The sequence below is a fragment of the Bos mutus genome, chromosome 21, assembly GCF_027580195.1.
Source record: "Bos mutus isolate GX-2022 chromosome 21, NWIPB_WYAK_1.1, whole genome shotgun sequence".
Lineage (NCBI taxonomy): Eukaryota > Metazoa > Chordata > Mammalia > Artiodactyla > Bovidae > Bos > Bos mutus.
In genome coordinates, this window is record NC_091637.1 from 9,059,961 (window position 1) to 9,072,796 (window position 12,836).

Consider the following 12,836-nt stretch of genomic DNA (forward strand, 5'->3'; position numbering starts at 1 on the left):
CTCCTCTATTACCCAGCTATGCAGCTCTACCCATAATCATGAGATTCAATAAAGATCAGCAGCAGAGTCACAAAGGAAAGGCTGCAAACTATGCTAAAGTCAGGCTTATCAAGGTGTAATTTACATAGAGTAAGATTTATCCTTTTGAAATGTAGAGTTTAATGAGTTTCATAGATATGCATATTTATGTCACCACCACCATCAATAAATAAAGGTTAATTATCTGAAAAAGTTCCTTCATGCCTCCTTACGATAAATCCCCTCCTTCCATCCTCTCAGGAAACCATTCATCTGATTTCTATTTCTGTAATTTTGCCTTTTCCAGAAGTTACCTGTATTAGTTTCCTAAGTCCGCTGTAACAAAGTGTCAAAAAATCGGTGACTTAAACAATACAAATTTATTATCTCAAAGCCCAAGATGCTAAAAGCCTGTGACAGCTATCAGCAGGGTTGCTTTCTTCTGAGAGCCATGACAGAAGACTCTGGTCCAGGCCTCTTGCCTTGGTGTGTAGACGGTCATCTACTCCCTGTATCTTCACATAATCTTCCCTCTACAAATGTGTGTCTGTTTCCAGATCTCCCCTTTAAATAAGTATACTAGTAATTGGATTAGGACCCACCATAACCCAAATGACCTAATTCAACTTGACTACCTGTGTAAAAACCCGATTCATGTCGATGTATGGCAAAACCAACACAATACTGTAAAGTAATTAGCCTCCAATTAAATAAATTTATATTGAAAATACAACAACAACAAAAAAACACCACCTTATCTCCACATATGGTCACATCAGAGGTACTAGGGCTTAGGACTTCAAAAATGATATTGGGTAACACAACTCAACCATACATCACATACATGAAATAATATAATACATAACCTTTTCCTTTGGTCTTCTCTCATATAGCATATTGCTTTTGAGATTTACCGGATATTTTATTGCATATGTCACAACTTTGTCCCCTTTAACTACCAAGTGGCATTCCCATTTATGGATGTATCACAATTTTGTGTTCATTTACAAGTTGATGGATAGTTCAGTAATCTCTAGTTTGGGGTTTTTATTAATAAGCAACTATAAGCTTCTGCATGTAGATCTTTGTATGCATGTACGCTTTTACTAGATAATATCTAGCAGCAGAATTGCTGGGACATATAAATGAATGTCTAATTTTAAAAGAAACTGTCAAACTATTTTCTAAAGTTCCTGCAGTATTCTGCATTCTTATCAGAAATATAAGGTATTTCAGTTCTTCCACACCTTCACCAGCATTTTGCATTGTCCATTTTCTTAGCTCTCACCATTTTAGTAGATGTATTATGATATGGTTTTAGTTTTCATGAGTACCTTTTGATGTGCTTTATTCTTTTTTTTTTTTATCTCATTTTTTATTGGACTGCTGTCCTTTTATTGAGTGGTGTTCTTTATAAAATCTGAATATAAGACCTTTATACATATATGCTTTATGAATACTTTCCCCATGATCTGCTACTTGTCTTTTCATTTTCTTAATCGGGTATCGCAAAGAGAAGAGCAAGCAGTTCTATTTTGATATTTTGACCTTGTCATGTAAACAACTAGAAGAGGGCCAATGTCTGAATGAGTGTTAACAAGAAAAATTTACTAACTTCACATATTGAGTAAATGTTTAGTGACACAAATGAGAATACTGTTAGGATAACTCCTTATTCCTCCTGAAGATTCCTCCCATTCCTCGAAGATTTTACCCCTTACTAATTGAATATCTGCTACACTGATACAACTCATGTTCCATCTCTTGGTGATGTTAGTATCCATCTGGTTGATTGCTGATTTGACTTAGTTTACCTCTCCTTTCTTCTGCTCTCCTCCTACTCCACTGGTTTCACCTTTTCAACACTCTTCTCAAAATCCTACTCATCTCCTTGATCCTAAGCTTGAAGAGCCCCAGGGCTCAGCTTTGTGCTTTCAATGAATACTCATTCTCTAGGGACATGCAGTTACTCCTGGATTTAGTACTATCTATAAAAAATGAATCTCAAATCTCCTCACTTTATTCAGAGTCTTCAGGCAGCAAAAGCTGTTACTTTTCAAGTAGACTGTGGACATTTCATGTTTAACCTAAGTTCAGAATACAGTGAGGACTTATGTAGCAGCTTGATAAAGGTCCCCAAAGATAGTAAGACCTAATGCCTATAACATTATTTTGAAAGGTAAAGACAAAGCAGACATGAATGAGACCTTGACTTGGGGAGATTATTCTGAGTTGTCTGGTTGGCCCTAAATGCAATCTCAAGAGTTCTTATAAGAGAAAGGCAAGAGATACATTTGAACACACACAAAGCATAATGCAATGAGAAGACGTGTAGAAACTGGAGTGATGTGACCATAAGCCAAAGAATACCAGAAGCTACCAAAAATGGGGAGATGCAATGATTATATCCTAGAGTCTTGAGAAGGAGTACAAGCAGCCCATCAATGCCTTGATTTCAACCCAGTGATACTGATTTTGGACTCTGGACTCCAGAATTGTGAGAGAAGGAATCTCTGTTTCCTTAAGCTACCCAGTTTGCAGGAAGTTGTTACAGTAGCCACAGAAAGTGAATGAAACTTAACCTGGACATTGTTGGCACAGCAGAGAAGACTGGGCACAGATGTGGATGATCTGGTGGACTGAGAGTCTTTTATTCCCTGATTGACAAATGACAGTCCTAATAGAGGTTAGAGTTAACCCTGTAACATCAAGGTGAAGGACTTTCAAGAAACCTGAAATCTCCCTTTGGGTTTTTTGACACTAGCTTTGTTACTCTGCACTTGTCACTTAACAACTCTGGGACATATCTACCTCACTTGGAAAACTCAATCCTAAACCTAAATATTCCCAAGACTAACAATCTATGATTTCATCCAAGTATTTTCACTTGTGCCTATTATGTTCAAGATGTATTTTCTTCATAAACTGTCTTTGTCTCAGACTCCCCTGATCAGAGGCTGGCTTATCTGTTGTTTGCTCAATCACCAAGTCATGTTCAACTCTTCAAGACCCCATGGGCTGCAGCACACCAGGCTTCCCTGTCCCTCACTATCTCCTGGAGTTTGCCAAAGTTCACGTCCATAGCACTGGTGACAGCATCCAACCATCTCATCCTCTATCTCCCTCTTCTCCTCCCACCTTCAATCTTTCCCAGCATCAGGGTCTTTTCCAAGGAGTCGGCTGTTCACATCAGGCGGCCAAAGTATTGGAGTTTCAGCTTCAGCATCAGTCCTTCCAATAAATACTCAGGATTGATTTCCTTTAAGACTGACTGGTTTGATCTCCTTGCTGTCCAAGGGACACTTAAGAGTCTTCTTCAGCGCCAGAGTTCTGAATTCTTTGGAGCTCTACTTTCTTTTTAGTCTAGCTATCACATCCATACATGACTACTAAAGACCACAGCCTTGACTATACGGACCTTTGCTGGCAAAGTGATGTCTTTGGTTTTTAACACAGTGTCTAAGTTTGTCATAGCTTTCCTGCCAAGAAACAATTGCCTTCTAATTTCATGTCTGCACTGCCTTGGCATGGCGAAGGGGCTTGCATAACTTAATGAAGCTACGAGCCATGCCGTGCAGGGCCACCCAAGGCAGACAGGTCACAGTAGAGAGTTCTGACAAAACCTGGTCCACTGGAGGAGGGAATGGCAAACCACCCCACTATACTGCTGTGAGATCCCCATGAACAATATAAAAAAGCTGGCTTTTCTACTTTTGGCAAAAGCTGAGCTTCCCTCAGGAGCCTGCCTTGTAGAGAAAGTGAAATCTCATTGAATTCTCGTATTCCGGACCCCAGTGTCTGAGTAACATCTCCACGTGGTCCCAGTTTTTACATGAATATCAGATGAGTAAGATTCTCTTCTGGTTTTCAGCTGCCATAGATCACTCATAGTGAATTTCCCTATCACCTCCTGACAGAATTTCGTTAGTTCCCAGAGAGTTAATTATGTCTATAAGAGTTAATTTGATAGGTTAATTACATTTTATTTCTGTTAAAGTCAGCATTGAGACTTAAGTCATCCTAACTCTGATATCCAATACTTTTGTAGTTTCAAAACTCTCTCTCTCATTCTTACCAACACATAAGCATTCATTCTCTCTCTCTCAACATTCTCAATAAAAACAAATTCCAATATAAAATCTTTACACATAAATTCTCCCCAAACTGAAACACTGTATTCACATTCATATCAGAAATGTCTCTAATCTACTTGTACTATTTTTTTATCTTCTGCTCATCAGAAGTACTGAATAGTCCTTCATCTTTCACCAGAAACCCACCACTTACCCTTTGAAGATTCCATTAAACTGCCCTGTTCTCTCACAAGAAGGAAACAAGTTCTCAACAGAAAATATTTAAACACATACCATGTCCATACATATTAACAGACAAAACAAAATATATACAAACAACTGAATAACGGTTCAGAAGGATTATGATGTATAACCACCATGTCCACACAACGGCAATAAAAGTTCAGGGTTTTTCAGACAGCAGAAAACACAGAGTGGAGATATGTGTTAGATCTACTGGATTCCATACTATTTGATGCCATTGATGGGGAAAAGTATGAGGAAGAAGGCAATTACCCAACAATGGATATCAGTGATACCAACAACACCCTTAGTTTACGGAGACTCTGGTCCTAGGCACTGCCATGTTTAGCATGAGGCAGACAGACAGACTCTCTTGGAGAGATGAAAAAGAGTATGTTCAGAAGAGTTTCATGAAGTAGAACCAAGATGTGGGAAGAAGTTCTTAGTGCAATGCCTTAACACAGCAGACCCTCCACAGACATCATTGCCAGTGACAGCAGCAGCAGCAATAGCTTCCCGTGCACCAAATGGGGGTGTAGAGGCAAGGAGTTGTACAGGGGTGGGAGGGGGCAACAGGAGGATAAACTCACCAGGAGTAGTGTAAAGCATACAGATGACAGTAATGAAACTCACATCTTGAAGAAGACCATTTTGTTTTAAGATGACTCTAATTTTTCAAATCTTCATTTTTAGGAAAAATGAACTCTACATTACTAAATTTCAAACTTGTGGTTCAAATGGTCTTCTCTGAAGCAACCAGAAACATATAATACTATCCTAAATATATTCAAGAGCCATAGAAATTTGACAATATCCCTTAGTAGTTCTAAAGAAGTCTTATACTATGACATTTTATCCCACTTCTAAGATCTTTTCATCAATAAATATTCAAGATATAAAGATATCTATAAATGTTTATCTCAGTATTCTTTGTTAAAGAGAAAACTAAAAACTTTTTTATAGAGAAAACTACTTCATTACAGAGAACTAAAAACTACTTAATGAGCCTACAATAAATGACTGCTACTGTGATATAGTCATGACAAGTTATTTTATGTCTATTCTTAAGATTTTTGATAAAAAATAAATATATATACATAGAAATGTACAAATTCATACCATATCAATCACTGTTCATTTCTGGATTGTGTAAACTTGGGTAATGTTTGTCTCACTTTATATATATCCAAAAATATATACATAAAACACTTGTTTTTTCAAAAGGTTCTTTCACTGATAATGCATTTGTTTCAATTAATTACACAGATAAGTTAAAACTGTAGAGGCAAGTTATAAATTATGAAGTGGTCAATTAATGTGTGTTTTAATGTCTATTGAATGCCTACTGTGGTCTGCTGCTGCTGCTGCTAAGTCGCTTCAGTCGTGTCCGACTCTGTGCAGCCCATAGGCGGCAGCCCACCAGGCTTCCCGTCCCTGGGATTCTCCAGGCAAGAACACTGGAGTTGGTTGCCATTTCCTTCTCCAATGCATGAAAGTGAAAAGTGAAAGTGAAGTCGCTTAGTCGTGTCTGACTTTAGCGACCCCATGGACTGAAGCCTACCAGGCTCCTCCGTCCATGGGATTTTCTAGGCAAAAGTACTGGAGTGGGGTGCCATTGCCTTCTCCGTGTTCTTCTATACAGTGCAGCTATTTTAGAGAAAAAAGGGGAGCAGGATTCTGAAACTTTGTGACATAAACATGATCTCCTCTCTTTTCACTTCCAACTTCCTTAAAACAAACAAGCTACTGAAGCCCATACACAACTGGGCTCAATTGAAGTCCTAGGTTTTGTTGGATCTTCTGAAGGAAAAAGCAGAGTAAGAGCCTTCTATCTCCCACAGTCTCCAAGATACCTTAGGAGACCAATTTTAAAAGCCCTGATAAATGAACTTCTATCATAGTGCCATAAGGAGTAATGCAGACCAACTCCCAAATTAAACTAGTAAAAATTATAACAATGACAATTTAGACTCTCAGAAAATGGCCCTAAAGATATGCAGAAAATGAAAATATATTTAATTGAAAAATCTACTAAAACATTTTAAGTGAGTCTGGGGCATTTGAACCATGGCCAGCCAGCTCAGTGCTTTGGAAATTCCATACCAGATTCGTGCACCCTAGCATGTGGAAGGATTCCTTTTCAACAGCTCTCAGTTAAAGGGCTACAGTATCTTTCTAGGAAAGGACATCAAGATTTCTAATCATGCTTCAGTTACCTGTTGCAGACATTATGTTCCAGTGAAATTCAGTCAGGAGTCAGTTCTTAAGTTCAGTCTCTCTTTGTGGGATGGAGGCTCTATTTTATGTGAAGACTACTGGGGCCCAGATCACCCATACTTCAGTTTGCTTGTCCCGCATTTAAGAAGCAAGTAGAGAAACCAGAGGTTATAACGTGATCTACACCCCTTCATCCCCAGTTGAATGCCTACTTTATAATGAGTATCTCTCAGAAAGAAATATATCTTTGTCCCCACCCCCAACTTCAGAGCCCTAACTCAGATATTTTGCCTCAGGGTAAATGCAGTCCATAAAACAGAAAGCTCTGAATCTCTTCCCAAGCAACTGACTTAATTGAAACAGAGTGTGGGGAATTGAACCCAAAGGAATTTTCAAAACAATGGAAGTATGATGAAAAGTAATTAAAAAGAAACTGCTGGATTGCTTAGAAATATAAGGTGTACTATTATTTGACTAATTTTCCAGAAAAAATAAAAAAAATCAGGGAAAGAGACCAAAACAATTTCAAATGAAGACCTTAAAAACTGTTCTTGTAAAGGAGCCTGAATTTCACTGAATCGTTCTGTAAGAAATTTATGCCTCAGGTCATTTTTGATGACGGAGAAATAAGCCAGAAATTAGTGGAGCTTAAGAGCTAGATGTTATTACAACAAACAAACAAAAATCATCATTCCAGGATGACAGTGCTCATGAAGACTTCACCTCCATGTGGCAATGACAGTGGCTCACATTATGGGGGTGAAATATACTTTGCTAAAATAATCTTGTTAGTCAGTAAACAAAGTAAGGAACAAACAGCAAAAACAAGTCCCAGAGAGTGGAAAGGGGAACATCCAAAGTTTCTACAACATTAAATATAAGTTGATAAAATTTCTATAGTAGAACATTCACACAATTGCTACCTTTTTAAATATCTAGTTCCCCTAAAATATATATCAAATGAACACACACACACACATATATATACACACACATATACATTTGTAAATATATATGTGCTAAGTCACTTCAATCAGTGTGTCCAACTCTGTGTGACCCCATGGACTGTAGCCCACCATGCTTCTCTGTCCATGGGATTCTCCAGGCAAAAATAATGGAGAGGGTTGCCATGCCCCCTTCTCCAGGGGATCTTCCCAACCCAGGGATCAAATGCACAACCCTTATGTCTCCTGCATTGGTAGGAGGGTTTATTACCACTAGCACCACCTGGGAAGCCTTTATATATATATATGTATACACCTCATGCGAAGAGTTGACTCATTGGAAAAGACCCTGATGCTGGGAGGGATTGGGGGCAGGAGGAGAAGGGGACAACAGAGGATGAGATGGCTAGATGGCATCACCAACTCGATGCACATGAGTTTGGGTGAACTCCGGGAGTTGGTGATGGACAGGGAGGCCTGGCCTGCTGTGATTCATGGGGTCACAAAGAGTCGGACACGACTGAGCAACTGAACTGAACTGAACACATATGTATTATACATAATATATATACACATTTGATATATATATTTGGGGGGACTGGATATTAAAAAATGTAGAAACTGTGTCAATGTTATACCAGAGCAATTTTATCAATATGCGATGTATATAGATAGGTACAGGTGTAGTTATAGGCATATCATGCAAATAAATAGGAAGTTCTGACATGTACACAGAAAAAAGCAACTAAACAGTGGAAAAATATACTTCGTGAGATCAACCACATGTGAGCTGTAACAGACAAAAACTTCAATATGACCATTATAAATATATCTCAAACTAAAGAGAACGATTCTAAACGAAGTAAAAAAGATGTGATGATAATATTGCAGCAAAGGAAAATATTAATACAGAAATAGAAATAATGTGGGCTTCCCTAGTAGCTCAGCTGGTAAAGAATCCACCTGCAATGCAGGAGACCATGGTTCAATTCCTGGGTTGGGAAGATGCCCTGGAAAAGGGATAGGCTACCCACTCCAGTATCTTGGGCTTCCCGGGTGGCTCAGACAGTAAAAGAATCTGTATGCAATGCAGGAAACCTGGGTTCGATCCCTGGGTTGGTAGGAGGGCATGGCAACCTAGTTCGGTATTCTTGCCTGGAGAATCCCTGTGGATAGACGTGCCTGGAGGGCTACAATCCATGGGGTCAAAAAGAGTAGGGCACGACTGACAGACTAAGCACAGTACAGCACAGAAATAATGTAAAAACTATAGCAATTTGGAGCTGAAAAATACAACTGGAAGAAACATTCCTTAGAGGGATCTACTAGCAGATTTGAATCGGCAGATGAAAGAATTAGTGAACTTGAAAATAAATCAATAGAGCTTATGAACTCTGAGTAATAGAAAAAAATGAAGAAAAAAAGGTGGAGAGAAATGTGGAAAATCAATAGGTTCACCAATGTATGCAAAACAATTAACAATGTAACAATAAGTACAGTTCAGTTCAGTTCACTCGCTCAGTCATGTCTGACTCTTCCTGACCCCATGAATTGCACCACACCAGGCCTCCCTGTCCATCACCAACTCCGGGAGTTCACCCAAATTCAGGTCCATGGAGTCTGTGATGCCATCCAGCCATCTCATCCTCTGTTGTCCCCTTCTCCTCCTGTCCCCAATCCCTTCCAGCATCAGAGTCTTTTCCAATGAGTCAACTCTTTGCATGAGGTGGCCAAAGTAGTGGGGTTTCAGCTTTAGCATCATTCATTCCAAAGAAATCCCAGGACTGATCTTTAGAATGGACTGGTTGGATCTCCTTGCAGTCCAAGTGACTCTCAAGAGTCTTCTCCAACACCACAGTTCAAAAGCATCAATTCTGCAGTGCTCAGCTTTCTTCACAGCCCAACTCTCACATCCATACATGACTACTAGAAAAACCATAGCCTTGACTAGAGGGACCAGACTTATTTAAATGTAAATAGACTAAATGCTCCAATCAAAAGACACAGGGTAGCTGAATGGGCAGAAAAAGAAGACCTATCTAAATGCTGCCTACACATGACTCAAACGATTTAAAGACACAAATAAAAAGCGTGAAAATGATGGGGTGGAAAAATACATTCCATGGAAATGGAAAGTTAGGGTAGCAATACTCATATCAAACAAAACAGATTTTCCTTAAAACAAAGACTGTAACAAAAGAGAACAAAGAGAAAAAGAGGAAAAAAATATTTAAAGAAATGATAATTGAAATGTCTAAACCTGATGAAAAATTTTAATCCACACACCCATGAAGCCTAAAGGACTCTAACTAGGATAAACACAAAGATATAGAAAAACATCATAGTAAGAAGATAAATAGGAAATAGGAGGCTTGAACGCGCTGTAAACTAAATTGACCTAACAGAGCTCTATAGAACACTTAAAAGAGTAGAATATATACTCTTCTCAAGTGCACAAAGAGAATTCTCCAGGATAGGCCATAGAACAAAATTTAATATATTTAACAGAACTGAAAGACTATAAATGTTTATGAGGGCCTGGCTCAGCCCGAAGTGGCTCTGAGTCAGCTAGTCACCTCAGTCAGTCATCTCTCAGCTGCCCTGGAGACTCTGAGGGGGCTGATGGGCACGGGGCATTGCGAAACCCTGGCGGCGGCAGCAGCAGTAGGGGAAGCAGGAGCCGCCTGGGATCTTCAGTCATGACACAAGTGCTCACGGAGCAGATCCAGACGGCCGCGTCCTGGATCTCAAACGTCGCCAGTACTAGGATGTGCCTTGCCGGCTGAAGCAGGGTCTGCGCTGGTTGCAGAAAGCTCAGGAGATGGCAGCCAGCCTTGCAGCCCAGTCAGAATCTGGTTGTGCCTTCACAGTGTCTGTACCCTCTTGCGAGGGAGAGCCCCAGCAATATGAAGTACAATAGGAAGGCTGTGGAATTTTCTCACCGACTCTGACACCTGGCAGAGCCGTGAAGTGAGGAGGCCAGTGCCGATGACGTCATCGAGCAGCTGCGGACCATGCGGACCAGTAAGGATATCCTGTTTACGTGTAACTTCCGGCTGCAGGGCTTCCTGGACAACAAGTACGTGGTCTGTCGACCGGAAGACAAGCTGCTATTCCTTTCGCCGCTGCCCCCAGAGAGACGACACTGCGCTGGGCAGAGTCGTGGCCTGGCACATCGTGCCCAGTTTGCGGCCCGCCAAGAGGATGAACTACCAGCTCTACGCCAGCGGTGGCTCCTCCAGCGGCCTAGAGCCCACTGATGTGCCAAAACCTGTCCTGCGGAACGAGGAGGCGCTGGAGGCCCTGCGGGAGAGCATCAAGCGCATCTGGGACAGCCCCCAGTCCCTCACCACCATCTGCTTCTACGCTTTCTACAACACGAAGCAGCTGCTGAACACGGCGGAGGTCTCCCCAGACAGCAGGCTGCTTGCCACGGGCTTTGACAACTCCTGTATAAAACTGTGGAGTGCGTGTTCCAAGAAGTTAAAATCCCAACCGCCTCAAGTCGACGCATCTCACATCCACTTGGCTGGTGATGTCCCGGAGGAGGAAGAGGACGACAGCGCAGTTCTGGAGATGAAAGTCCTGCGGGGACACTGTGGGCCGGTGTACGGCACCAGGTTCCTTCTGGACAGCTCTGCGCTGCTCTCCTGCTCTGAAGACACATCCATCAGGTATTGGGACCTGGGCACCTTCACCAACACTGTGCAGTACCAGGGCCACGCCTGCCCCTTGTGGGACCTGGACATCAGCCCGCACAGCCTGTACTTCACCAGCGGGTGCCACGACTGCACGGCCCACCTCTGGTCATTTGATCGGACTTATCCTCTTCGAATCTATGCCGGACACCTGGCAGACGTGGACTGCGTCAAGTTCCACCCCAATTCAAATTACTTAGCCACGGGCTCGACCGACAAGACGGTGTGGCTGTGGAGCACCCAGCAGGGGAACTCGGTGAGGCTCTCCATCGGCCACCGCAGCCCCTTGCACTCCCTGGCCTTTTCCTCCAACGGTAAGTACCTGGTGTCCGCAGGCGAGGACCAGCGGCTGAAGCTGTTGGGACCTGGCCTCCGGGACCCTCTGCAAAGAGCTGCAGGGCCACACGGACAACATCACCAGCCTCACCTTCAGCCCGGACAGCAGCCTAACCGCGTCAGCATCCATGGACAACTCAGTGCGTGTCTGGGACATCAAGGGCACGCACAGCCGCACGCCGGCAGACGGCTCATCCAGAGAGCTCCTGGGCGTCTACACCCACCAGATGAGCAATGTGCTGAGCGTGCAGTTCATGGCCTGCAACCTCCTGCTGGTGGCCGGAATCACACAAGAAAATGAGGAACCTCGATTTGTATATTTGATGTAATGAGTTGGTGCGTGCAAAGGGCACAAGACCGCAAGCCTTAGGACAGACGGATGGAATCACTGCCTGACTGTGAAAGACCCACAGATGTCCCGAGCCCACCACCCTGTTCTCAGTCCTTCTCCAGTGTGGAAAGACAGGGAGACGAAGGGTGGTGATGGGAATGAACATGAAATCTGGAAACACAGAAATAGTTCTGTGTCCTCCTGTGGCTCTTTCCAGTCTCTGGCGCCAAGGCGACCTTCCTTCACTGGGGCTGCACTGGGCAGGAGGATGTTTGCTGGGTGCCCTCCATAGGAGCAGTGCTGCAGGGTCACTGAGTGGAAGGGACTCTATCAGGGTAAGAATACGGGAGTGGGAATTAGGAAATGGGGCAGGGTCATGCTGGCAAATGTCTTTCCTTTTCTGTGATTGCAGAGAACTAGGATTCTTTATTGTGAAGAAGAGGAAACCCAGCACTGGCAGAGAGCCTTCTCTGCTCTCATCTTTCAGGTTTTTCTCCTGGCACTGGCTATGATACTGGAAATTTGAGGTTCAGGGGATTCAGAGAACTTGGTTGCTCAGTCAATTGGGAGAAAGGAGAAATTTCTGGGTGACAGATCATTGCAGCTGATGTTTCTAGAAATGGGTGTGTGGATTTCACGAGAAAGTTTTTGGCTCTTGCATGCATGGTGGGAAAGAAAGATTATTTTGGGGATTGCACCTCTATTAACAGTTCTATCCCCTGAAAGGGCAGATTGTGGTAAAGAAATGAAAATAATTGGAAGTGAAAAGTGGTAAGATAGAAAGTGTTGAATTTCCAGATAATTCTGAGGTGTGGCTTTTCCAATGTCTTTTTCTCCTGAAATGGTCCCTTCTACCTCCTGCTTTCCAATAGCAGTTTAATGAACAGTCTGTGAAACATATCTTAAGTATGAACACACGCATCAAAAACTGCGCTCTGAGGATGAAGCAACTTCTGATTTGTTGGAAAAGGATTAA

General features: G+C 42.2%; 1 pseudogene; it reads left to right on the plus strand.

The window, feature by feature from the left end:
• The first annotated feature begins 10,194 nt into the window (after window positions 1-10,194).
• LOC102273594 (TAF5-like RNA polymerase II p300/CBP-associated factor-associated factor 65 kDa subunit 5L pseudogene) lies at window positions 10,195-12,089 on the plus strand (annotated as a pseudogene).
• The last annotated feature ends 747 nt before the right edge of the window (window positions 12,090-12,836 follow it).